A 27,039-nucleotide genomic window follows, 5' to 3' on the forward strand; every position below is an offset into this window, starting at 1 on the left:
ACAAAGAACAAGAATATTATTTTTTGAAATAAATGTGTACATTGTAATGCCATTAGAATTAATCATTGCAGAGTGTTGCCTGTGACTAGCCCTTGCATTAGCAATCATCCCCTGTGGTTACTATTAGCAGACAGATTAAATCATTCAGACTGTCTCCATGCAGTCTAAATACTGATACTTATCCAAATTAACCCTTGGGATAGAACAAAGATTCCTGTCACTGAAAATGGAAGCTTATTGCAGGTGTAATTAGTGACCCTGTTGACCTCTGTCTGCTGGGAGCCAGAACATTTTTAGTATCACATGCCAAAATGTTTGTTATTAAATGGTTGATTGTAACTGGGTAATACTGTAATGGCTGGTCAGTCAAAAATGTGTACTTTAATTCTGATGAATGACAAGTTTTTTTCTGGTGGTGTTGACTGATGCTCCTGCTGTCAACTACTGGTCCTCAGCCAGGTCCTGGTCCTGGTCCCTGTCCTTTTCCTGATCTTGGTCCTGATCATGATCTTGATCCTGTTCTTGGTCCTGGTCCTGACCCAGCTCAAGGTCCTTTTCCTAGAGCTTTCATGAGGCAACTTTATTAAGGTGAACTTTAACTGCCATTCTTCAACATTGCACTAAGGTTACCTTTGTGACTTACCATCGCCTTAGTTCTTTGTGAAACAAGGCCCTGATCCTTGTCCTGATCCTGGTCCACAACCTGATTTTGATAAAGTTTCTGATCCTAATGCAGATCCTGATCCTCTTCCAGAACATGGCTGTCTGATTGTTGTCCCCTATCACTGTTATGACTACAGTTGTGTTAACAACTCAGTGGTGCAACAAAACTCCATCACATTTAAAAGCTATAGTGTTTAATGAATCAGCCAAGTAAAGCAGGACATGTTTACTCTTTAGGTGAACACCTGTTGTCATCATTGATTTCCAGTGATCCATCCAGGCCATTTTCACAGCTATTTTGCCTGTTATGACCAAAGAAGTCTATTTCAGCAGATAAATGAGATTATGCACTCCCTGGCAATAATATTTCATGTTCGGTAAAGACACATTACATATGGTGTCATGTAAAACATTGTATTGGTGAATCTATAATTGAGTGTTCAGCACTACATCTCTTTGTCTAACCCAGGTTTCTATGATCATGTGTCTGAATCCGACCTTGTGATGCAATTCCATACCCTTTATGATTTTACTGATTTAGTAAACATGTAGGGCCAGCATCACTTTGAGCATGTGTAAGATATGCTCTAAATGTGACTTTAAACTTAACTCCACAACATATACATAGGAACATTTCCTGTTGTTCATATTGATACCTGGTATTTGAATGTAATCAATATGTAGGACAAACATGGGTGTGCGGTCCATTTGAAAAGAATAATACTATTGTCATTTATTCTCTGTATTGACAAAAGCTTTTACAAAAGGTTGCGCACGACTTGTCAAACAGGCAGAATGTTAGTGACTACTGAACAGGCACTATCTGAAGTGTGTACAAGAGTAGAGGACAATAGAAATCATACTCCACTGGTTATAACTTCAGATGTATTCAAACTATTGAAAATAGCTAAGTCATTAAGTCTTTTAAAAGCTGCCTTCAAGACCAGATTTCCTTAGAAATCAATTTTGATTTGTCATAAAAGTATTTAAAATGCAAGTTCATAGGAGAAACATTCTCTTTATGATTTGAAACCTTTTCTTGGATGGTTTGAAGGTCTTTTAATGCTTTTCATGTTTAATATAAGAGAAATTATTGTTGTCTAAAGGGTTTAAGATATTTGTGTGTACTCTAAATGTCTTTAATGAAAGATTTTGCTTTATTTTAAAAGGCAAATACTGCTACAATTTATAGCAAAGTGTGCTATAAAGGACTCAAGGCGATTTTTGCCTTTTAGTTTCCCCATAAATGTTTCTGAATATCCATTGAATAGTGTAGATCTTTAAAAACTGATCTTTTGGTTTTTGAGTTTTTGACAGTTTAAAGTTTGAACAAAGTACAACAGTTTTTTTTTAGTTCTTTGAGTGCCATTTAGATATCATACATGCAACATATTGACACACCAGCATGTATGAAGAACATTTTGCATTATTTTCTTATCAAGTTTTCATATTAAGTCCTCCCTAGAAGGTTAAACATAAACTGTACATGGTTTGAAATGAATAAATGGAAAATATGAAGAGGTCTCTGCCAAAGGGGAGACTAGACATTGAATTCAGCTGAGTAGCTACTTGTAAGATAATAGATATTTTTGTATTCAGAGAGATCGAGAAAGCTATTGTTTGCCTTGACAAGGATCAGAATCAAGGAGTGTTTGGTGTGTCATTTCTAGGATGTCCTCAGGTAATTCTATTGATTGATGCTGCTCTTAATCCATACTTGACTATAAAAACATAGCAATTATTGTTACAGTACGGATCATTCCTGTTTATCATCAAGAAACAATAGACACAGATGTGAAAATTAATGATTTCTCATCCCAGTTCCTTTTCTTCTTACAATTATTGTTGTTTTTATTTCAAAGGCATCTGAAAAGTGTGTTATGTTCAAGGTGTTCAACAGTATCGTGTAAATAATATTGTTTGACCAAGGAAGATGCTTTTGAAGTAGAAAATAAGGTACGGTCAGTGCCTACCTTGTTTCCACACACTATTGAATTAGATGGATGGAAGATAGGTTAGAATAATAGACAACCACAAGAGGAACAAATCAATGTGTAATCGGCCATCAGACGTGGAAATGTAATTATTCCTGTCTTTACATATTCAGCATCACACAAGGGACTTGACACAAACCTATAGATTTTTCTGTTGCGAAAGTTTATTTAGAGCAGACCAACTGGTCATGGACTTTAGCATTGGTAATTCTTTAAACGGACCACACTTTTTTAAATTGAAGTCTTAATGGAGAATTTGAGCATAACCACCTGCAACATTTGTTGTTGCTCGTTGCTAGTGACAACATAAAACATAACTTTTATGTAGATTTGTTTTCTGAAAATCTTGTTTGGTTTCATCAGTTCTGATAGCCCTTTGATTGAGTAAAGGAAAATGTTTCAAAAGCTATCTAAATTTGATAGGATGTTGGGCTTGATATTTCCTGTATTTGAGCTTTTATGTTCATGTCCATTCAATTTAGAATGTAAAAAGCTTTTCTAAAAATGTCCTTTTGCTGTCCGCTGGAATATTTGATTGATCAAAGTAGTTCATTTTTATGATCAATATAGAAACTTGGTCCTATTGCAAGAAGATTGCAATTAAGAATTGCTTCTTCCTGCAGATGTTGCCATTTCCTTGCAATTACTTCAGTACAGTTAGGGGTCTATTTTTATGTGTTATTTCAGTGATTACAGAGTAAATATTTTGCAGTTTATTTATAGGATTAAAGCTTTATTTCCCAAATCAAAATGATTCCTTTCAAACTTCTCTTACTTTCATGGCTTGGATGAAATTGAACTTCCTAAGAAAGCAGTTTTTCCATTAAGCTTTGACATGTGTTTTCCAGAAACGATTATTGACCAGGTGTAAAATGACACTTTATTTCTTTATCTTTAATATTGGGTTGAGAATTATGTGTGAAAAACATCCGAACTTTACAACTGACAGCAAAATGACTTTCTGCTTAACGTCAAACATGCATTAAATATGATGGTGCTTTTGTTGATCCAACTTTGTCAGTGTAAATGGCACACATGTATGCATTTCTGACACATGACCCAGACACATCAAACATATACTGTATTTTCAAAGCAAAGAATGTTACTATTTGTTAATATGATCTGTCGTGTAAGCAATGCCAGTAGTGCCTAGCCTTTGCCCTCTCTGATGAATCATTCATAGCAGTAAAGCCATGCAGTAACCTGCAAGTTCACAGTCGACGCAGTCATAAGATTGCTTTGTGCTATTGGGCCATACTTGTTAAAAAGTCCATCTAGAATTCTGTTTGGTACACTTCTTCAACAGAATCCTCCTTGATGATTGGTAGTGAAGGCTATTCTGGTAGTCATCCCGTTCACCCTCAGATGTAGATGATTTGCTTCTCCACTTAGCCGCATTGAAACTGATATGTTTTGATCATGCAATATGGAAATGAATACAAAACCAGATCAATCCTATGTCAGCATTATTTTATTGATGCTGACAATTTGTTTGACAAGGTTTAGTTTCAATACAAATCCTTCGAATCTCCAATTCCCACAACTTGTACCAGCGAAGAATAGAGCTGGTTAGTATCATGTACCTGATTGCTAGTTTGTTAATAATGCAATATAGCATAGACTACTGTGGTATAACTGTAACTTACCAACACCATAGAATGAGTAGATATGACTGCTCCATTTCATTTGGCCTTAAAGACAAGAGTGTAAAATTATGCAAATAAGTCATCACATGAGATATTTTGAAATGTACTAGTTAACTTCTCTTTCATGGTCAGTCCATCCTTGAAGGTCCAGGGCAGAATAGGTCTTCAGCAACCCATGCTTCCATAAAAGGCAACTATGCTTGTCATAAGAGGCAGCTAATAGGATCGGGTTGTCAGACTCGCTGACCTCTGTTGAAACATGTCATTAGTTCCCAATTGCGCAGATTGATGGTCATGCTGTTGATCACTGGATTGTCTTGTTCAGACTCCATTATTTACAGACTGCTACCATTTCTGGAATATTGCTGAGTGCAGCATAATACTAAACTCACTGACTCACTCATTCATTGTCAGTCCTGCCTGACCACAAAAGAATTTAGTTAATGAGTAGCAAACCAGTAAGAGTGAACTGTATCATTTCAAATTAGACTTTCACACTGAACTAACTGAAGAATGTTCAAACTTGTCGGGGGGGGGGGGGGGGGGTTGTTGTGTAGCCTGATGATTCCTCATGTTGTAGACCCCAGTTCTATTGCCCACATGTGTACAATATGTGAAGTCCCCTGCTGTGTTATTGCTAGAAGCAGCAGAAAATGTCACTGTCTCGTTTAGATTTATCAGACCTTCCCAACTCATTGTGTCCTAATGTTGCAAGCACAGTCTGCAACTACTTTGACCATTAACAAGTTTTACTTATAGGTCCAATGACTGTACTAGTTGGTTGATTTTTGCACAAAACAGACCACTCACTCACTGATGATAGATATGTTTAATTGCAAAAACAGTTCAGTAATACTGTTGCACTAGTAAGCAAAATTTGTTGCAGTGGTGATAGACGTAAAATATGAAGGTTATATGGTCATAACTGCATATTTTGCAAGCAGAATAATTATTGAGACCAATGGGTTTCTGGACAATGATAGACTGGTGGTATAACATATCATACACTAACACTCACCATATTGATCTTTAAATGTTTATTTCAAGTCAAAGGTGGCATTTTTAGAATTTAAAAATACATCTTGGTACTATCTCCCCAAGCACTGATAAAGAATGGAGTTTCAGATAACACTTTAAAGATACCCATGAACAGATTTGAAACTTTATTACCTCTGTTTTATACTGGATAGTTATCTTAGTCATTGGTTTTATAAAACATTAATTATTCAACAATATCTAGTTGAGACCATGCTTGATTTCTTTAACATTTTTTAAACATTAATACATTAAACTGATAATGTGGTAAAATGTTCACTGATAATATGGTGTGTGCTTGTGCTGCGCTCCATATGATCTCAATATCGTCATAAATTCAGGCAAGATATCCTTCTTCATTAAACTTTCATCACAAATGATTGCAAATATCGTAAAGTGATAGGGATTATTTTCATGGTATCTAGGTTGCTACTTGACTGAGTACAACTAGGATATAAAACTGAAATTTAGCGCGCTGTGGGTTCTTAGATGTTGGCTCAGTGCCAGTTTGATAGGTGTTGAGCATTTAGTTATGGCAATTTAAGTGATTTGTGATGTTCTTGTTGAACACCAGCAGGCAGCTAGTCCAAAACTCTTGCAGGAATTGTTTTCATTCTTGTGTCAAATGATTTTGTATGTCTATATAAAGCATTTGTTAAAATTAGTGATCAATACATTGCAGTAGCCAATAATGTTTGGACAAAGTTTAACACTTCATTAGCAACTGATTTACTGAAAATTAAGAATCACGTATGAACAAAATGTCAAATTTAGTTAGAAATTATCATGATTCATTCTGTTTTCTTTTTGCTGCATGTTCCCTTTACTTCTAGTGAATATTGATCTAAATTCTTCTTATACTTAATGTGATTTTGTAAGAGCATGAGTGATGTGAAGTTTTGCTAATCTTGGAGCAAACACATGAAAATGTTAAGCTCTATTATATTATTACATTTTGTTCTTATTCAGCATGTATCGTCAACATTAATCTTACTCTCTTATACTGTGCACATTCACCCCCATGCTGTGCACCCACATCCTCCATGCCATGCCCCCATACCTTCCATGCCCAGTACTCAAACATTCAGTGACGTTCACCCACATCCTCCATGCCATGCCCCCATACCTTCCATGCCCAGTACTCAAACATTCAGTGACGTTCACCCACATCCTCCATGCCATGCCCCCATACCTTCCATGCCCAGTACTCAAACATTCAGTGACGTTCACCCACATCCTCCATGCCATGTACCCATACCTTCCATGCCCAGTACTCAAACATTCAGTGACGTTCACCCACATCCTCCATGCCATGCACCCATACCTTCCATGCCCAGTGCTCAAACATTCAGTGACGTTCACCCACATCCTCCATGCCATGCACCCATACCTTCCATGCCCAGTGCTCAAACATTCAGTGACGTTCACCCACATCCTCCATGCCATGCACCCATACCTTCCATGCCCAGTGCTCAAACATTCAGTGACGTTCACCCACATCCTCCATGCCATGCACCCATACCTTCCATGCCCAGTGCTCAAACATTCAGTGACGTTCACCCACATCCTCCATGCCATGCACCCATACCTTCCATGCCCAGTGCTCAAACATTCAGTGACGTTCACCCACATCCTCCATGCCATGCACCCATACCTTCCATGCCCAGTACTCAAACATTCAGTGACGTTCACCCACATCCTCCATGCCATGCACCTCTACCATCCATGCCCAGTGCTCAAACATTCAGTGACGTTCACCCACATCCTCCATGCCATGCCCCCATACCTTCCATGCCCAGTGCTCAAACATTCAGTGACGTTCACCCACATCCTCCATGCCATGCACCCATACCTTCCATGCCCAGTACTCAAACATTCAGTGACGTTCACCCACATCCTCCATGCCATGCACCCATACCTTCCATGCCCAGTACTCAAACATTCAGTGACGTTCACCCACATCCTCCATGCCATGCACCTCTACCATCCATGCCCAGTGCTCAAACATTCAGTGACGTTCACCCACATCCTCCATGCCATGCCCCCATACCTTCCATGCCCAGTGCTCAAACATTCAGTGACGTTCACCCACATCCTCCATGCCATGCCCCCATACCATCCATGCCCAGTGCTCAAACATTCAGTGACGTTCACCCACATCCTCCATGCCATGCACCCATACCTTCCATGCCCAGTGCTCAAACATTCAGTGACGTTCACCCACATCCTCCATGCCATGCACCCATACCTTCCATGCCCAGTGCTCAAACATTCAGTGACGTTCACCCACATCCTCCATGCCATGCACCCATACCTTCCATGCCCAGTGCTCAAACATTCAGTGACGTTCACCCACATCCTCCATGCCATGCACCCATACCTTCCATGCCATGTGCACACACTGCCATGCCATGCACCTCTACCATCCTTGCCGTGTGCACACACTGCCATGCCATGCACCTCTACCATCCATGCCGTGTGCACACACTGCCATGCCATGCACCTCTACCATCCATGCCGTGTGCTCACTTCCATGCCATGCACCTCTACCATCCATGCCGTGTGCACACACCTCCATGTCATGTACATCCACTCTCCATGCCATGCACCCACACCCCTTCCATGCCATGCACCCACACCCCTTCCATGCCATGCACCCATACCACAGACATTTATTCCAAATTATAAGTTCATGTTTTATAGATATTTTGCAATCATTTATGGGATACACTTTAGAAAGTGGGCGTAGCCATGCTGTAAGTTCCAGCATATTCTATGTCTTGTGGCATTTTCAGTAATTGTTTCTAGATAAGGTTGCCAAGGAAGCAGCAAGGTGATAAGAGGCATCCATACCATTAAGGCACTTATCATTGCACCCATCAGTGATAAAATCATCGAAGCTCCACAAAGTCATAAATTCATGTATGAATATTTGATTTCTGTAATATAACTGGCTGTGCGAAAGGGATTTTTTACATGGAAATTGACAGTTTTTACAGTCATTTGACATTTGACATTTCCAAATGCGTTTCACATCACATTGATGCAGAAACTCCTTAGTTGCGGATGATTGTTTTGAAAATGTTATTCTGTAGCATATAATTAACATGGTTATATTGATGTTATTAACTAGTCACCTTCAATTTCAGCAAGGTTGTTGCCATTAAAAGGGTTAACTAAAGCTTGAATATTGCTGCTTTCATTCCATTTGCAATGAAATCATTGATATAATTAACTTAAACAAAACTGACGTCACGTTCAATCTATAAAATCTATTTATGTGAAATTGAAAGAAAATATGTGAAGGCAATTTGTCCTTTAGCCTGAAGTCAATATTAAAACATGACTGTTGGAAAAGATAGTCATGAAAAGAAAGATGCACCTTGCCTACATCTTTCCATGTGCCCATATCCTTTCTATTTCCATGGAAACAGATGAAGCCTCAGATTGGCTTTGTGTCTGCAACTTTAATAGCAGAGTGTATGTTTAATTGATAAGAAATACTAGCACTGGCCTCGCTGATTAAAGCTTATTATATATTTATAGGTGATATTCACAGAGCTTGAAAACTGAATGCTTGTGGAACAATGGAGAGGTGCTAGATGGCTTGTGTGGCTTCTTATCAGGTGTAAATTACTGAAGTTTTATCGAGCATTTCTTGCTCAAATGGAACTACTGAGGGTACCTCAGGATAGAATTAAAATACACAAAGATATTGTTGTAGTTTAATTTGAAATATCTTTCTAAAATGTCACAGTATGGTATAGGATATTAATTCAGAAAGAAAATTCAGTATGTGGTGAAACAAGAATAAAAACTTTTTATTGATCCCATTTTTCCATTGAGAATTGGCTGAAGAAGGTTCCTAACTGTAAATCCCAATAAAATGACCTCTTGAAAGTAGACAGCCGTATTGCATAATTTAACTTATGTGACTCTTGAGACTTAAATAGCATGTCATGTCTAGCCAACAGGCAGCATTCGTAATGGTTTAATGATTGAGCTGAAGTGGGATAGATTTGCAAAAGAGAGTGGTGACCCCTCTGTTGAAGAGAGCCTTGGCATTGTCCAATGATTAGTTCATCACTGTCCTGCTCAACAATCTTTAATCATGCAGAGAGTTCCATCTCATCATTGGAACATCCATCATGGCTTTATCTTTGTATTTTTCCATTGGTCTCTGCACCTTTTGTCCTGATGTGTTTGGTGATTTTTTCCTAGTAGTCCTGGGATCAAAACTGTCCATTTGTCATGGTGGGTGTGGGGGACAGGATTCAATGGTGCAAGGGAGAACCACAACAATGGCTGTCAAATAAGAAGCCAGTGACGTCTGCTCACATGATGAGGGGGTTAAAGGGCATGCAGGTCACCATTGGAGGCTGTGGTCAAATGAATGAATTAAGTTTAGCAGCACTAGCTGTATGTATGAACAAAATTCAGACACACTGCTCGACTGTTTATACAAATTTGAGCACAAGGTCTTGATATTGGCAAGTTACCACTGGTGGTGGTGTATTATTTGGACAAGATTAACAGCTGAAGTGATTGAAAAGACAGGTCACCCGTATACTGTAATTAAGGTCATCCAATTGGATTTCATTGATTGGTCATGTGGTTGTCCATCTGGCAGATTACCAGCTATTTCCTGGCCTGTTACCATCAAAGTCATTGGAAAGCTGGGAAAGGTAGCGATTCAAAACTTGTAATGATATGTTTGGGTTCTTTAGCTATTGATAGGGTAACATGAATACAGCTATTAGTAATTTGTGGTAAACAAGGTAATATTTTCTTTCACTTAAAGTGAAACTTGATATATGAACAATACCTTCTGGACAAACACCTTTCTGACTAGACCTTTATCTGTCACTGTTTTTGTTTTGTAAATAAACTCAAACAGCAAGCAAGATCAATATATCTCAGTTTGTTTCCTCTGTCCTTTTAATTTAGCAGGGCCTGAAAAGATGGCATTCAATATGCATTATTGATTAGATTTGACCTGCGTTCTGCCCATTGTTACTGGGATCTCATTAATCATGGATTTACCTGTAGTGGCAAATCAGTGACAGGAAAAAGTGTTACCACTACAGACACACACATGAATGGCTTTTCATGTAAACTGATGGTTAATGTAGTGAATTGCTTGTCTGTAAACTTGTTTACTTTTAGGACTCCATAAAACCCAAGCATCATCTTGAAGTCTGGTGTGAGGACAGTTGTTAACATCAAGGTTTTGTAACATGTGAAGGTACTTTGAACAGTTAATTATTCATTTCCTTGTGCTTGCAAATAAACGAAGGTAAATGGAATTTTAGTAAGCCATTAGTTTCATGAAAGCACCAAGCACTGATAATGGTAATACAAATTATAAAATTCACAGCAAAAAAGTTATCTAAATTCACATAAGATTAAACTAGCACACCGTAATTGTTCTGATTTTTCTCACAAATGCTAGAAAATAAATGAGCAAGTTTAGTTTTACACCATTTATAGCCATATTCAAGCAATAACACAGGTGAGGGACACTAGAAATGGGATTCACACATTGTACCCATGTAGGGAAGCAAACCCAGGATTTAGGCAAATGCTTTGACAATAAGGCAGCCCAACACCCCGATAAACTTTATGTAACACAGTTCAAAGCAGCAAAAAGTAAAATTCTGTTGCTGAAATCAAAGTCAGGCATTCTTGGATGACCCAGGTGTCTTACACTACACAAAGGAACTGTCTTAATGTCTAATTGTACTCAAGTTAGTAGTGTAGTCTTAATATCATAATTCACAAAATGTTCTAGTGATATACACAACATGATGTATGCTCCTGCACTATGGCTGTGGTACAATACTTTCCCAACAGGATGTCAATATGTATTGCTCTCTTGCTCAGTGTTCCACATCAATAATGGTAAATGAAGAACAAACCTTCGTAAAAACAACTTGATCGATCTTCACTGTCCAGGATTCAAGGTAATTTCTTTGCTTTAAACGTTTTTGAGCATTCTTAAATGGCTTGTTTTTTAATCTCATGCATAAATAAGTGTGAGGAAGTTGGTAAACCAATGGATCATCTTAATTGTCCTAATTACACAAATTTGTGATAGTGGATGTGGGCGTTGCCAAACCAGTGTTCTATATTAATGAACAGAATAAACAAGACAATTTCTATGAGAAGTCCATGTCACCATGAGGACATAAAAATTGATCACATTGTCATGTCATGGGTTACATGATTATTGGCAGATGTTTGTTGAGTTTGCCATGGTGATACGTTGCATCAGGTTTTGTGGATTGACACATAAAAGGAATTACTAGGGTTTTAACTGGAATCGATACTGACTCAAGTGTACATTAGTGTTTTTCGTTCAGACTCTCCACTATGTTGCACATCGATAGTAAACAGGTAGACAATTAAGTACTTAATGAATTGGATTTTTCACAACATAAGGAAGATTCATAGCAAGCATGGTATAGACTCTGTTCACCTTCAGAGCTAAATCGGTGCTTTGTTACTTGAAAAAGTAAAGTCCTGATGATCTGATGGATATAAATACTGTCTTTAGGACTTTAATTTTCACCTGGTGACAGACTTAAAAGGCTTGTAAACTGGCAATCTCATTGTCTTTTTTTTTTCATTTAGTTGAAATTACTTTGAAGTAAAACATTTTATGACCAAGTAAAGAGAAATGAAACCATTTTACTGATACTTTCATTGTGCTGGCTGAAATCTTGCTTGAACTTCTGGTAACAGGCCAAAAAGGTTCTCAACGAGATTCTCTTTCTGCCATGAAGTTCTTTTTAAACTCCACTTTAAAACTTCTCAAGGTCAGAGAAACAAAATGGCTTCAATGTCAATAAGGAGGGAGTTGCATATGCATTGATTCTCAGTGCAGAGTTGCTGCCCTTGGATTCCTTCAGTAATTTGAATCCTAGGTTCTTCTCCATTATGACCATTAGCAGTGTTAGCATCATGGCCATCCTGCCTCACAAGATATACAAGTTTTCCACTGGTCCAAGGGTAGATATTGGTTGATATTAGCTTCTGAGCATATGTATCATTTATACACCAAACAATATTGCAAGTATGTCTTAAACAAGCATTAATTGGTCTGAATCAGTAAGAATACCATTCTGGAAAAACAATGTATGAAAAAAATATTGAAGTTACCCACCCACTTTGATCTATTTCATGTTGAAAATATTTGGAATATCAGGAGAATGCCATCTTACATCATTAATTCAGGATATAAAATTGTGTTTGGAATGTTACAAATATAATGCCAATCAGGCAATCAGTCATTCATGTGTGAGGTGAGATAAATGTTTGTCCTGCTTCATTTGCCGATGTCCTTCCACACCAACCCAACTTAAGGTGGTGATACAGCTGGAATACTGTATCAAGCAGCATTTCACCCAACACATTCTTTAACATTCTTTAATCTCAGGTAGTCAGCTTATATAAAGATATTAATAACTTAGTATATTAATTTGATTTGGATGAATCAAATTTCCAGCATAGGATGTAACACTGATTATAACTCAGAACTCTTTATTCTTTAGAAACCCAGTGCTTTTGTTTCCATAATTACTCAGTGCTGACATTTGTTGCTCAACTACATGAACAAAAGATCTGGGGGGAAAACAACAAACACCTGCATGTGACCTGACATTTGATTGCATAGCATCCCTTAGAACTACAGTGATAAATATTAATAACAGTGGACATTTACAAGTTGTGGGAAGGGAGATCCATGTGTTGGACTTACCCAAGCCTCAAGGGCCACATTGACCCCTGCCCATTCACCAGCTGTGGAGACTGAAACTACCTCAATAATTAATTTGACCAATCAAGTAATTAATCCAGCCCATAAAACACCCAGGACTTCCAGGAGTCTGAGTTAAGAGTGATAAGAATATAGGTTGACAAATGTTACTTGGTTGTTTGTTGATTGGTGTTTGTTTCTGTATTCATAAAACCTCAGTACCTGAGAACAACCAGTTTTCATCATTTCTCGAAAAGGTTCCTTGAACTGCAAAAGACAAAGCTGTTAAATTACTGGAATGGGTCAATGAAAATGATTAACACAAAGTATTGCTATCAAAAGGGGAATGGTACTAGGTTGTATTGGATATAATTTCCTATATAAAACTACTACCCAAAGATGATGCTGATTTTATTGATAGAACATTAATAGGATTGAACCTAATACCTAAAAGACATCAAAGAGGTTCGATTCTCACAGTTATGTTGTGTGATAATTTGTGTAACTACGCTGCTCAACAGAACTAAAGGAATGCAAATTTCTTTCATATTACTATAGTTCTTTGTCACTTTTGCATTGTGACAAGAATAAGGTGGTTCTTACCATATGTTAAGTGTGCTTGGTATGGTGTAGTCACTGTAATGTTAAAAGAGTAGTTGACTCTGATAGTTCCTCTGATAATGGAAAGGGGTGTGGCAAAGAGGTGTATGGAGATCTGTTCACTCATGCTCTGGTTTGTCTCTTATTATAGGGCAGAACAGTTCTATTTGTATTCTAAACTGGCCCCACCCAAACAGGAAATCTAATGTGCAGTATGGCAGTATTTTTTAGCACTTAATGTTTCGTTATCCTTTCTGAAAAGTGTTAACAATAATTTACCCTTACATATTTTAATATTATTTTCATAATAACTTTTACTAATTATTGTGCAACTGAATGTAACTGATTCTTGTATGCATTGAAAATCGTTAAAATACAAAATATTTGTTCTCAGATTGTTGTTTGTTTCTAAATGTCAGCCAGTGCTATTTTCCCAGAACCTAATCATGTAGATCCTTGGAGTTCAAATATAGTCTGTCGTACAGACCCCGAAGTAAATATATCCAAGAAAGCCCATGCAAGTCTAGTAAACGTGGCAAGTCTAGATTTCATTAGGTTCTGAAAATGAAGAAAGTCTCAGGGTGCCATTTCATTATATTATTATTTTTTCACTATGAACATTTTTTCAATAAAACATGTTCATTTCAGAGACCCGTTGTTAGTGTAAGTTCAAACAGTATATATTAATGTTTAGCTTTAAACAAGATTTGCTTGATTACCTGACACTGTTATCTCCTTTACAACGTGCTGTGTTGCTGTATGGTAAACACAAGCTGGAAACGCAGAATTCAATGTGTAAACCTTCGTTCCTCCAGCTGACAAATGATATCACAAGGTGTGACACTTAAGAAGAATTATTGCATCTGGGTCGATTTCCAAACAAGACCATTTTCATTCTTCGAACAATAGGTATGAATTTTTGATGACCCAACGTGCTGTACAAAAAGAGTGGCGTAACTAATTGTAGTGACTTGGCCAATGAGTACAGGTCTACAATACGCATGTCCTCTGTTTTGGTTGGAAATGTATTCTAGGCAAGGGGAAAAATTTCTGTTCTGCACTATTAATCTGCTTAAAGTTCAGTGTAACGTGACAATTGTTTTTGTCCATGTGAGGTTTGTTCTGAGACTTGTGGGATTTCTCTCATTATAAGGATGTGTCAAAGAGGAGTAATTATTGATGAGATAGGTATTGTTTACGTCAGGGGATGACTAAGACAGTTGCATGGATACTTGCTTCAGTAAGGACTGGGTCTTGTTTCCTATTCATAATTCACTGCCACAATTAGATCATTCATGTTTTCTTAAAGATATTAGCTTGGAATTCTTATTTGATGTACAGAAAAGAACAGAAGATTTCTTTGGAAATCACTAGTAACATGCTGGAACATGTCCTTTATGTTTCATGATCAAATAATTTACATCATATTTGATCATTTGTTAAATGAAGTATTGTCAATAAAACAGCAAATATCAATGTCAGTGATTCAGGTAGCTAGAAGCATGAGACATGACTGTCAAGGATTGAAGAAGTAAAGTCATTGCTCTGTCAATTTACTCATCCCCTTGGGCATACTGGAAAGGAAAAGCTCCACAGTTCTCGTATAAAATCCCGCTAAATAGAGATTGGTATTTCGTTTGCTCTGTGCGAGCTGGTTGATGAAAGGTCTTTGTACCGTGATCATTTGGATCATGTTGATAATTATTAAGGGTGAATGGGCTAACCTAGGTTTGACTGATCTGCTGGAGATCAGTGTTCAAATCCCAACACCTGTTAAATCATTTATCACATTATCATTTACAGTATGTTTTTCTGCAATGACCCTACTTCAGTGTCGAGGGATAGAGAGGTGGGCCAAGTGTTAAAGTATTTGCTCGTCATACTGAAGAACTAGATTCAATTTCCCACTTAGGTACAATGTGTGAAGCCCATTTCTGGTGTCCACTGCTGAGACATTGCAGGAATATATGAGGAAGGCAATATAAGACTCACTCCCTCAATATTGTCAAAGTGGGTGAAACAGTCTCGTTTTCCCTTTCCCTTTCTCTGTGTGTTTAAGCAGCTGATAGGGAGCTGCTTCATAATCTAGGTTAGACCTAGGAACCAGCAACTTTCTCTTCTCACACTGAGCATCATGGCTGATGCATATCATTGTAACTGAGTTCTAAAGACCAATGCTCATAGTGTCAATCACTGGATTGTCTAGACCAATTATTGACCATGCCATCCACCTAGAATATTGTAGAGTGATAACAACAAATCTGTTAATAGCAACCAACACTGTGATATAGTAGTGTAAGTGTGGAATGAAAGACATGTTTCTCACACTCAAAATTCCATTGTTGACAATAGCAATCATAAACAAGAAGTACTCTGTGAAAAATACGACAACTCTGTATCTGAATAACACATGTACACAAAACTGCCATCATATAAGCCTCATCATTGGTTTTGTTCCCTTTTCAACATTGGAGGTCAATGATATATTCCTTTCTAAATGAGCACAAATTATCCTAAAATGTGTTTAGTCATTTGGAAAGCCATAAAGGCTGTTAAGGTATATAAATGGGCGCTTGGTTGGCAGTAATATTTATGTTCTATGTTCTGTGTGGGTAGAGATGATTTGAAGTTGTAGCTCACTGAACGCACAATTGCGCTTGGATTAAGTAGGGAATAGATATGTTATGGCCCATGACTGAAGGGAATATGCTAGAACATGTACAGTAAAGTTGGGCATACTTATATCCTCGTTCAGGTCCTAAATGTTCTCTTCCCTAGCCCTGTCTGTCAACAAAATGTATAGGTATAATGGTTCCAACTTGTTTCAGATTAGTCTTTATGAGCAAACAAAGTGTTCCAGTTTGAATATCATTTAAAACAGACTAGTTGTTGTGGTCGTCTCATTTTTTAAAAGCGACTACAATGGTAGTCAATATATAAAGGCATATACAGCTGTTGCAGGCTGTACTGTGTGACCCAGTGTATATAATCATATAGCACACAGGTAATATGGATATCACACTGAGTATTTCCTAACATGATGAAGCAGTTACATCCATGCAGATTCAACTCTGACACATACAGGATTCATTTGGATTTTTGTGCATATGGACATGCAAAGGTTGGTAAATAGGTCTCATTTTAATTTTCTGATTTTTAAAGACCTGTCATGGTAACATTTAATGGAATGAATACGAACAAGTAATGACATGACAACATGACCTAGAATTGATACACAATGGATGCTGAAGTTCCCTAAAATATTTCTAGAAATTATTAGGCATGACTGCAAATATATTGTGAGTTTGTTTGTTGATACAACACAGTTCAGGGATTACTACAGGCTGGCTTGATTCTGAGTATCCAGGGGCTCCCTTCATGAAGTAACCTTCACTCAGATTAACGTTTACTCCCATTCTATAACACTGCATAGCATACATAGTACCAAAGTTCAGTGAAGTTTTCTCTCATTGCTTTTAGGGCAGCAGGGTTGCCTCGCACTTAAACCGTTACCTCGTCACATCAAAGACCTAGGTTTTATTACAATATGTGAAGCCCATTTCTGATGTCCCTGCCATGATATTGTTGGAATATTGTTGAAAGCGGCATAAAAATAAACTCACTCACTCTAACTGCTTCCATGACTTCCTGTAGAGGAGAGTTCTCTGCTCATGAAGAGAATGGTTTCATACAGTGCATTGGAAATGTGTGTATAGAGTTACAGCCTTTTGCAACCCTATGACCATCATAACCACTAGGGCACAGACTAAAACAGGGCTAAAAGCACAGAGCAGTACTTGTAAGGGCAGATTAGAAGTACCTGTGACATTCCATGCACTTTCCATTTATCACCACTTCCTATTATGGACTTGATGAAAGAAAAGGTTTGAGGTAAGATCAGAGCAATGAGACATGGGTGCATTCGTAGTACTATACATAGACTTTTGATAATCATAGGCCTGTGATGCAAGCGCGCTCTTGCTGTTCAGGTGTCATTCTATACCAAATTGCATGGTCTGTATTCATTCAATCTGCCATTAAGAAAGCATATGACTTTATGAGTGACAGCTTCGTGTTACTGTATAGAGCAATGTTTTGGTCCAGGTTCTTACGCTGTTTCAAGCAATCCTTGCACCAGTAGCCTATAACTATAATAAATCTATACTTATGCCTTGAAAACAGTGTACAAATCTTCACCAAAATGTCACTTTATGCAATAAACAAGAAGTTGTCATGAATAAGTCTAGATTTACACCACCTTCAGCAGAATTCCAGCAATATCGCAGCAAGTGACTTCACACATTGTACCCATGTGTGGAATCAAACCCTGTTCTTTGGCATGATCGGTCAACACTTTAACCACTAGGCTTACCCTAACCCCAACCCAGCCAAGCCAAACCAAACCCACCCACCCACCCAAAGTCTTAACATGCCAATCAGATTTGCCACTAACTAGTCAGTCATGTTTCCATGTTCACTATCATGTTGGATAAATGTGCTTTTCAGACTTAAAAAGGTCATAAGAATTTGTTTTTGTACCTGCTTTGTCCTCAGAAACAATAATACTGTAATCACAAACTCAAATTTCTAGGTATCAAATTTTAATTGCTTCCTCCCAGTGCACTGACTGTCATCATATTTGCCTAAATCAACATCGGTACAAATTTATTGTCAATTCCTGCTCCTCAATAAAATATTTTCAAGGAACACTTCAAAGATGCTGATTTGGTATTTTATGCCACCTTTCCTCTGCATGATAGATGAATGATCATCTAGTGCCAAAATGTGCCAACTTTCTTAATGAAATAGAATAAAAGTCTAACATGGAAGCAATTTATATGACCATCAAAGATATATGGTAGAATTTCATATGAACGTTCTTTATTGGAACATAACTTCATAATGAAAAGTTATTTGATACCAGTAATGAAAGGATATTTGAAACCTGTATGATTTTGTTGATCAGGTGCTAATTATACTTCAGCCATTCTGCCTTCATGGCACTACTTTTTATGTAAAATGTTTCATTCCTGAGATGTAAAGAGAAATGAATTCAATTTTTAACAGTGGAATCATTTCTTCATTTGATGTATGACATTTTGGAACATTTTGTTTTGATATATGTTAACCCTTTCAAAGCATTGTTTTGGAGATCAAAGGGTGCTAGATAGTTTGATATCAAGGAAAGTTGGAACTGCCTCCAGGCATTCAGTGACAGAAGATGTTTATGTGTGCAGCTTAGTCTGTCTCAGTCCGTGAATTGCTTTAATTTCCTATTCCACCCAGTCTCTTCTGCAAAGCTGCAAGCCACAAATGAACCAAGAAGAAATTTCCTCTGGTTCAGGTATGAATCACTCGGGCTCCTTTTCAATTATCATGTAATCATTTGCTCCTTACTAAATAATATATATATTCACAGACTCCACTTTCGTCTGCAGTCAGACTGCCCTCTGGAACTGAATAAAACAATAAACAGTGAACAATGTTGTCTTTTAGTGTAAACTTTATCAGTTCAGATGTAACACATGTTACTATAATTAATTTCATCTTCATAACATGGACCCATGAAGGTCCGGGGGTAGAATAGGCCTTCAGCAACCCATGCTTGCCAGAAAAGGTGACTGTGCTTGTTGTAAGAGGCGACTAACAGGATCGGGTAGTCAGGCTCGCTGACTTGGTTGACACATGTCATCGGTTCCCAATTGTGCAGATCGACGCTCATGTTGTTGATCACTGGATTGTCTGGTCCAGACTCGATTATTTACAGACCGCTGCCATATAGCTGTAATGTTGCTGAGTGCGGCATGAAACTAAACTCACTCACTCACTCACTCAGTCTACACACCTGGGGTACAAAGACATGTCAACCAAGTCAAAAAGCCTGACCACCTGATCCCTTAGGTCACCATTTACAAAAAGCATGGGTTACATGAAGATCAATTCTAGCCTGAATCTTCACAGGTTTGTTCCACTGTAGTTGTTCGTGGAAGACCCTGCAAGTCACATATACTTCATCCATTTGGTTTCTCACAAACACAATTTTGGTGGGTCCTTAAATGGTGTTTAGACATGTTATACCCAAGGAAGAGAGATTTATATAGGATGCCAACTTCTTTATCACAAGGAACATAGCATATTAGAGTATATCCTTACTCCATCAGGTGATCTCTTCCTTACAATGTTATCTATTTATAGAATTTTAAAAAATCTTGTGAAAACATCACCATTCAGAGATTTCCGTTAATTTCAAGATATGGCTTTCAATTCTCCTGTATTTGTGTAGACTAATGGCATCCTCCCCAACCAACTTAAAACAATGTTGAGCAATTGTGTAACATTTCAAGTTTCTTCTTCAAGGTTGTACATCCAAACCAGGATTTAGAACTATAAACAAAACCTGCAAGGGTAATAAAATTGACTGACCTGTCAGACCAGATTACGACTGATTAATGTAAACAATAGTATCATTACAAAAACAACTTCATCCTTCCTGAAGATTCACCTCTAGCCGTAAACCTATCATTATCATTAGTACTGACCTAATTACAAAGCTAACCCAAACAATCATTCTAAGACACTTTTATTGCAGTAAGTCATCAAGCATAAATCACACTGCACTTCACCCATGAATGAGCATGTCTTGGGCTACAAATAGGCCTCTTTGTTAGTTTAAGGGATTTTACCAGCTCTCACTAATGAAGCTAATTGGTATAGTGTAGTTAGGGTGCTATTGTTGTTCACTTTAATAGCTGGTGAAGTTAGAGTGGAGTTTATGGTCCCTAGGCTCCCAAAGGCATGTTCATGAGCCCAATTTGAATTGTACCCCCTTAGGTCTGTTTTGAATCTGTGTTCTTGACCCTTGCACCACCTGTGCATTGACCATCCAGACAATATCCAACATAAAGTCCTTCAGAAAATATTTAAGGAGTGTCAGAGTCAATAACATGTCTTCTTTGATTTCCTATATATAATGTATCATGTTTCATTTCCTTTGGCATCTATGTGTATGTATTCAATGCTTTTGTTTTAATATTGGTGGCTGGCCAGTTAAAACTGAAAATGACCCTATTGGTCTTTCAGCTTCAATATACTACTCAGTTTTAGCTAACGACCTAACCATTGACTTAAGAGGACTATTTGGCTCATAGCCAATAGAGTCTAATTCTTTAGATATATTTATACATTCAGTATAATCATGTTTGGTGATCTGATAAGCTTACACTAAAACAGATAGCTGATGTGCATATAAACATATTTGTTCTGTAAAGGATACCAAGAGCATCATTCAATTCTTGCTTCAAAATCTTCAATCCCTTGGTAAAGATTTAAAACTGTTCTGTTGTAGATGTGTATACGACATGCACACTAGTGACACACTAGTGACACACTAGTGACACAAATGCCATGCAATACCCCATATTGACCAGAATAATATCTTCCTGTGTTTTTGTTGGTGAATGATTTGCCTTTTCATGTGTTTGTGATGGTTTCATCCCACGTTGCAGGATGTGCTCACTTTTGACTGTGCATTGTCACTACTAGTATTTTATATTTATTCATAAAACATATAAATGATCCAGTTACAGACATACAATCAAACAGCTTTTTGGACAGATTTCGTTTTGGTGAACAAACAGTTTTATAACTCTTGTATTTTCATGTAAATCCACTAACTTTCTGAAAGTGCCTTACATGGTTGTAATCTGTAGGTGTCTTCATTGGTGGTAAAAACATTTATCACTGCTGATACAAAGCTTGATTTTGTATTTCTTGGATAAATTTTGATCCTCACAGCAAGTTTAAGAAACATAAGAGGCAAACAAATGACAAATCAGTATGTTTCGTTATGAAATAATCTTTCAACTTTGTAACTTGGGTTTTCCCATCTTGATTCTTATCTTGATTTGCCAAAAAAAACCCAAATCAATTTAAGATGTTCAACTCTTCGTTGCCACAAAGAGAAATATACCAGCCTTAACACATTACTACACCTTGCCTGGCACAGTAATAGATTGTCACAATTCATCAAGGCGTATGTCAGAGCCTCACTCCGGCTTGCTCTTCTTGGTAAATATATGTTTCATTTCATTGTCTGAAAAGGTTTCATCTACTGAGAGCAGCTTTGTAGAAGTTGTAAAGATAAAGGAAAACCAAGTTCTGTGGATAGTCAAGATCTTTAGTGAATGCTACGTTTCGGTGTACATACTAACCCAATTATGAAATGAGTTGGTATGTACACTGAAACATTGCATTCATTGCAATAAAAAAGTTGACTATACATAGAACAGGTTTCATGTACTTGGTCTAAATGTCATGGTAAAATCATGTAAAAGTTTCCAGGAGCACCTGTTGTCACTGATGGATAGTGATTCAAAAACACATGCTGTTTGCACAGTAAGAACAATGGAGTAGACCATCAAAACAGATTCCTTGTGATTATGGAAATGTTTTTTATTGCTTTTATTTACATGTTATTACTACTGTAAAGAAACATAGCATACAAAAACATTACACACATATTTTTTGCCATCAAACATGCAGAACAAGATTACCACAATCTGTATTCATGAATGGGTTTGTTTAGATAATATTGGACATTGGACTTTGGTAATGAGAGAATATGTGGAAGGTTAATGAATTTTGTTAATTTAGCTGCGATGAATACTAACATATGACATCTATGAATATAATTACCGTGAAAAAAAAATGCATGATTCCTATGAATTTCCCTACAGATGTGCAAGTGTGTAAAAGAATAAAACCAATTTCAGTTTATTAACATTTGATGCTCAATCTCAATACTTGTATTTGAAGTTTCTTAAAATGTGGAAAATACTTTGAATTCTTTTTCAAAGGTGAAAATCAATGGATTTTCATTTCATTTCAAACATATTTCAGTTTAGAAATGTCTCCCTCAGATGATAGTACCCAAGGCTGTAGTTTTCTTTATCACTTAGTGAGTCATAGAATTAGATCCCGGCATTCCTCAATATCCCTTTCAGGAGAAGACTGTCCCGATATTTAGGCCAACCTTGGACAACTTTATGACATCAAAATTATGATTCCTGCAAAATATATGAAGCTAATTTCCATGTCAGCATGAGCTTGCATAAAACTTGCCTTTGATTTATTATGACAAAGCTAATTATGATTTCTTCTGAACTCAGCAGGTTTCTTCAAATGCCATCAAAAAGAAACTGTTGCCTAATTACATGTGCTTGTAGCTTTTGTTGGAAGCCTTCCTAACGATCGAATCCTAAACATGAGCAAAATCACTCTCGATTATGTGTTTTTCAGGGAAACCCTCTCAGGAAATTATTGATTGTTTTCGACTTAGCCTTGAAAGAGCACAAGGTGCTTCCTTGCGTTGCTTAATAATATTGATGAATTTAATCATTACAGTGTCATTTGGGAGTGGGATTTGTTGATAATTAATAAGCTGATGAAAGCTCAATGTTAACATTGTAAGCTTTTGAAAATCTTAACATGGAAAAAGACTATGAACATGAATAAATTTCACTTTCTTTAATTAAAAAAAATTCATGGCTGCAAGACCATTTCTATATTTAAATGCAGAGTCGACTGTAGAATCAGCAACAAATAGGGCTGCAAGGATTCAGTTCAATTCATCGAAAATCGAATCTAACACCTTAGTTTCAATTTTTGATGACCATTATCACTATTTTGAGCTGATATTAGAATACATGTTTAAGCTCTTTCCATGTACATGTACAGTCATAATGTAAACTCCCAACTCAGTTTTGAGGGCTGAAATGAGGTGAAGCAGGATTGGTTGATGCCGGGCTAATTAGCCAGTGAGAATTGTTGTTAGCAGACATCGCCAAATTGATGATGGATTGTAATGGTGAAAAAAGCAAACACTGAAGTTTGAAATGAAAACTGATGTTTTTACATGTATCAAGAATCATAAGAAATCAAATCAAGGTGTTTGTGAATCGTTGCAGCCCTAGAATCCAACCACGTGATGACCGTTTGTTTATAAATCATGTTGTGATGATAGGAGGAGCAAGTATAGGGTAAAGTTTGTGCAACAGAAATATTTCTTGACATATCAGAATTTATTGTTCAGTCAACATTGACACAAGTTCATCTTTCACCAAACAGAATTTTAGACCAAGTCTTAATAAATGTATTTTAATATTTACAAAAGCAAGTTCCTATGTTACTCAGAAAGAAAATGATCCATTAAAGTGTGAGCCTTCGAAGTGTCTGCAGACTAAGCTGTACATCAAGATCCCATCTTATGTGATTGAATCAGCTGTCGTGTCATTTGAAGCACGCAACAAATCTCCAACTCACACATAACATACTGACATTTCGAGGTTGCAAATATATTCCATTTCTTTTTAATCTTCTCAAAAAGGACTCTTTTGTAAACATGGACAACTGAAATCTCTTGTGTCCATCACAGATGCCAACCAGACAGAAGGCTCAGATGTTATGACATCACTGACATCTTCTCTCCTATTAACAATACCTGAGCCTCTACTAAAGTAATGAGTGTGACAGAAGTGAAAGATGTTAGAAAAATCACATATTCCGAAACACTTGAAAGAAATAATCAAAGACAATGCCAGGTTTAAATCACACCTGTAGAAAATCCATTGTCTCTGTGTAAGCTAATCCAAGCATGAATCATTACTGCCACCACACTACCTGTCACAGGTAAGACCTCAGGCCTTGTCTCAACAGGTAATCAGCTAGTCTGGGTTTCTCTCCTCCCCTCTTCATTATATGTTGTTATTGAATTAAATATTTAATGGCCATTAGCACAGACATAAGTCAGTTTACTCACCTGCTGACTGGACGGTTAATTGCTTAGATGACTTCATTAATGAATTACTTTCATTGCACACTGGAGTAGAAAATAGAGGTTTGCAAAGGGAAAGGTCAGTTGTGAGAGAACCTTGGATCTATGTGGATCTACTGTCAGTGTTATTGGATTTCATGTGCTTACAAAGTTGGATTTAACTGGACTGGGAATTCTTACATATTCCAACAAACTTAGTTAGTCTGATAGACACCAGCTGCAGTCATATAGAGGTATGTCTATATTATTGTGCTTGTTGCCACCCTGCAAGATGTCATGGCAGAATCCATATTTCACAATACTGTTCTGTGCTGCAACATTTTCATGTCTATTTTGTTCTTGTAAGCTGTCAATGAGATAGGATCAGCCGAGGGAAGAATATCTGTTTCAAACATCACTGATAAAATATAAAATGAAATTGGAGATAATAACATTTACTGATAAAAATTTCATCACTTTTTTTAGTGGTATAAAAGTGTAAGCTTGCCCTATCCTTCCCTGCAATAACATGGGGTGGTGGGGTACCCTGGTGGTTAAAGCATGTCTGCTGTCATGATTCTGGTCATGCGATATTGCCGGAATGCTGCTAACAGTGTTAAACTAAACTCACTCACTCACTCCTGCACACCCACCACTTGTATAGTTGCATAAAATACAACCTATCTGCTGTAATTTTTGCAAAAATGAAAGAAGAGACATTAGCAGTTTTGTTCCTGATTATATTTCGTAGGGCTTATTTTCCCCGTCATCTCATATCATGTTGACATTCTGTGAAACAAAACGAACTCATTTGGTCCTTGAATTCTTTGTAAATCTTATCCACTTACAAACATGCAAAAAAATGTACGTTCCGAAAATGCAGCTGAAACATAATCGTCCCCCCCCCCCCCCCCCCCGCCAAAGATTATTATCTTATCTAAATCAGATCTATTACATGGTCTGTCTAAATATACACGATCTCATTCTCTCACAAATGATGTCAGTTATGACCTGAGTAGACTCCTGAAGTTGTGCTTCCATTTTGTAGGGGATTTCTTCCTTTCATGTGACAGGGGTTTAAACACCCTCTAGGCAGTGTTTTAATACACATGACAGGCTTTCTATTACTGTTGCTAGTATCTCTACTTCATATTATTTTTTGTCTTATGCCTTTCTTGGAGGTTCAAGATAAGATGTTGATTTACTTTTGCAATGTCAGCTCTTTAGTGATCAGAGTGAGATGGAAGTCATCCTTGCACAAAGTTTATCGTTTCTTAGGAAATTATCAAAATCAGTGTTGGTTATTGACATTAAGGCATGAATATGTGAATACATGTATTGAATGTGTTCCAACAGCCTTTGCTGCCAAATCAGTTTGACTTTATCAAATGCATTGTATCATACACTAAGTTTATGGACTCTTGCATCACCAAATCTAACATTGGATTGTCTGGTTGAAACCATTTATACAACAGGGGCAGTTGAGTAGCCAAGTGGTTAAGGCATTCACTCGTCATGCTGAATACCTTGTTTCAGTAAGCAGCCCATTTCTAGTGTCACCGAGCCATACTATTGACAGAAGCAGCATAGAAGTAAACTCAGTTCATTCGTCACTGGACCAGACAGTGATCAATATCATGAGCATCTGTCTACTCTGTTGTGGTACAATGACTCCACCAAGTCAGCTACACTGACCACCTGATCCTGTTAGTCGATTCTTACAACAAGCATTGATTGCTGAAGGCCAATATCCAACCCAGATCATCATAGGTGATATTGGCAGTATATTATGAAAAAAACTGCTAAATAACTACTTTTACATATGTATTGGAAACATTACCAGTTTCTAAGCGATGTTTGATCCTCCAGTTGCAAATTTTGGAAAAGGCATCTACAGGAGACTATTAAAAAATCATGCTTTTAGTTAACCAAAGCTTAGCTTAGGAAAGTAGATCATTGATAATTGTTAAATTAAATTGAATATAATCTCTTGTTTTAACTTACCCTATGACTTACACTGAAATGGCTTGTGTCAGTAAGTCAGATGATGCTATATGCTGGAGTTCTAAGACCTTTTCAAACAGAATGTGCTTTATGAAATGAAGGAAACTCTAGTTCCTTGATCGTATCAATCTATGTATCTAATAGACAAAGGGTGTTGTAATTATGCAGTGTATGTGTGGAATGAGCCCCTGAACATCCTCATGAATTCCTTAACCTTGTCACTCACTCCCTGATGGGAAAACTTGAAATTGCTCGAAGTCCTTCGTTCGTTTTAAATATCCTGAAAAGTCAGATACTTTTGTATCACTTTTATTCCACATGTAAATTTCATTAACAATTTAAACCTTAGTGTTAGATTTTCATTTTTTCTTTTAGTTGATTGATTTGACAGTTTGGGTTTCTTTATGAAGACAAATCCATTTCCTCTGTATAATTGAACCAGCTGAGAATAAAGCGAATAAGGTCCCAAAAAAGGTTTTGAAAATTCTTTGAAGAAGTACCCAAATAAGTTTTTGGTTGGTTTGTGGTGCT

At 37.2% G+C, this 27,039-nt stretch overlaps 1 protein-coding gene across 7 annotated transcripts in view; it reads left to right on the top strand.

The window, feature by feature from the left end:
* Positions 1 to 27,039, top strand: part of LOC137274453 (protocadherin-11 X-linked-like) — a 103,396-nt gene that overhangs the window by 48,414 nt on the left and 27,943 nt on the right. The window contains exon 1 of one of the 7 annotated variants that reach the window (XM_067807638.1): positions 16,612 to 16,698. The exons of 4 other annotated variants lie outside the window; for them this stretch is intronic. The gene's annotated coding sequence lies outside the window, so the exon portion shown is untranslated. Of the gene's footprint in view, positions 1 to 16,611; positions 16,699 to 16,729; positions 16,816 to 24,703; positions 24,759 to 27,039 lie in introns of those variants that run through there. 2 more of the 7 variants (XM_067807636.1, XM_067807639.1) reach the window with 2 other exon arrangements.

Source organism: Haliotis asinina, chromosome 2 (genome assembly GCF_037392515.1).
Source record: "Haliotis asinina isolate JCU_RB_2024 chromosome 2, JCU_Hal_asi_v2, whole genome shotgun sequence".
NCBI lineage: Eukaryota > Metazoa > Mollusca > Gastropoda > Lepetellida > Haliotidae > Haliotis > Haliotis asinina.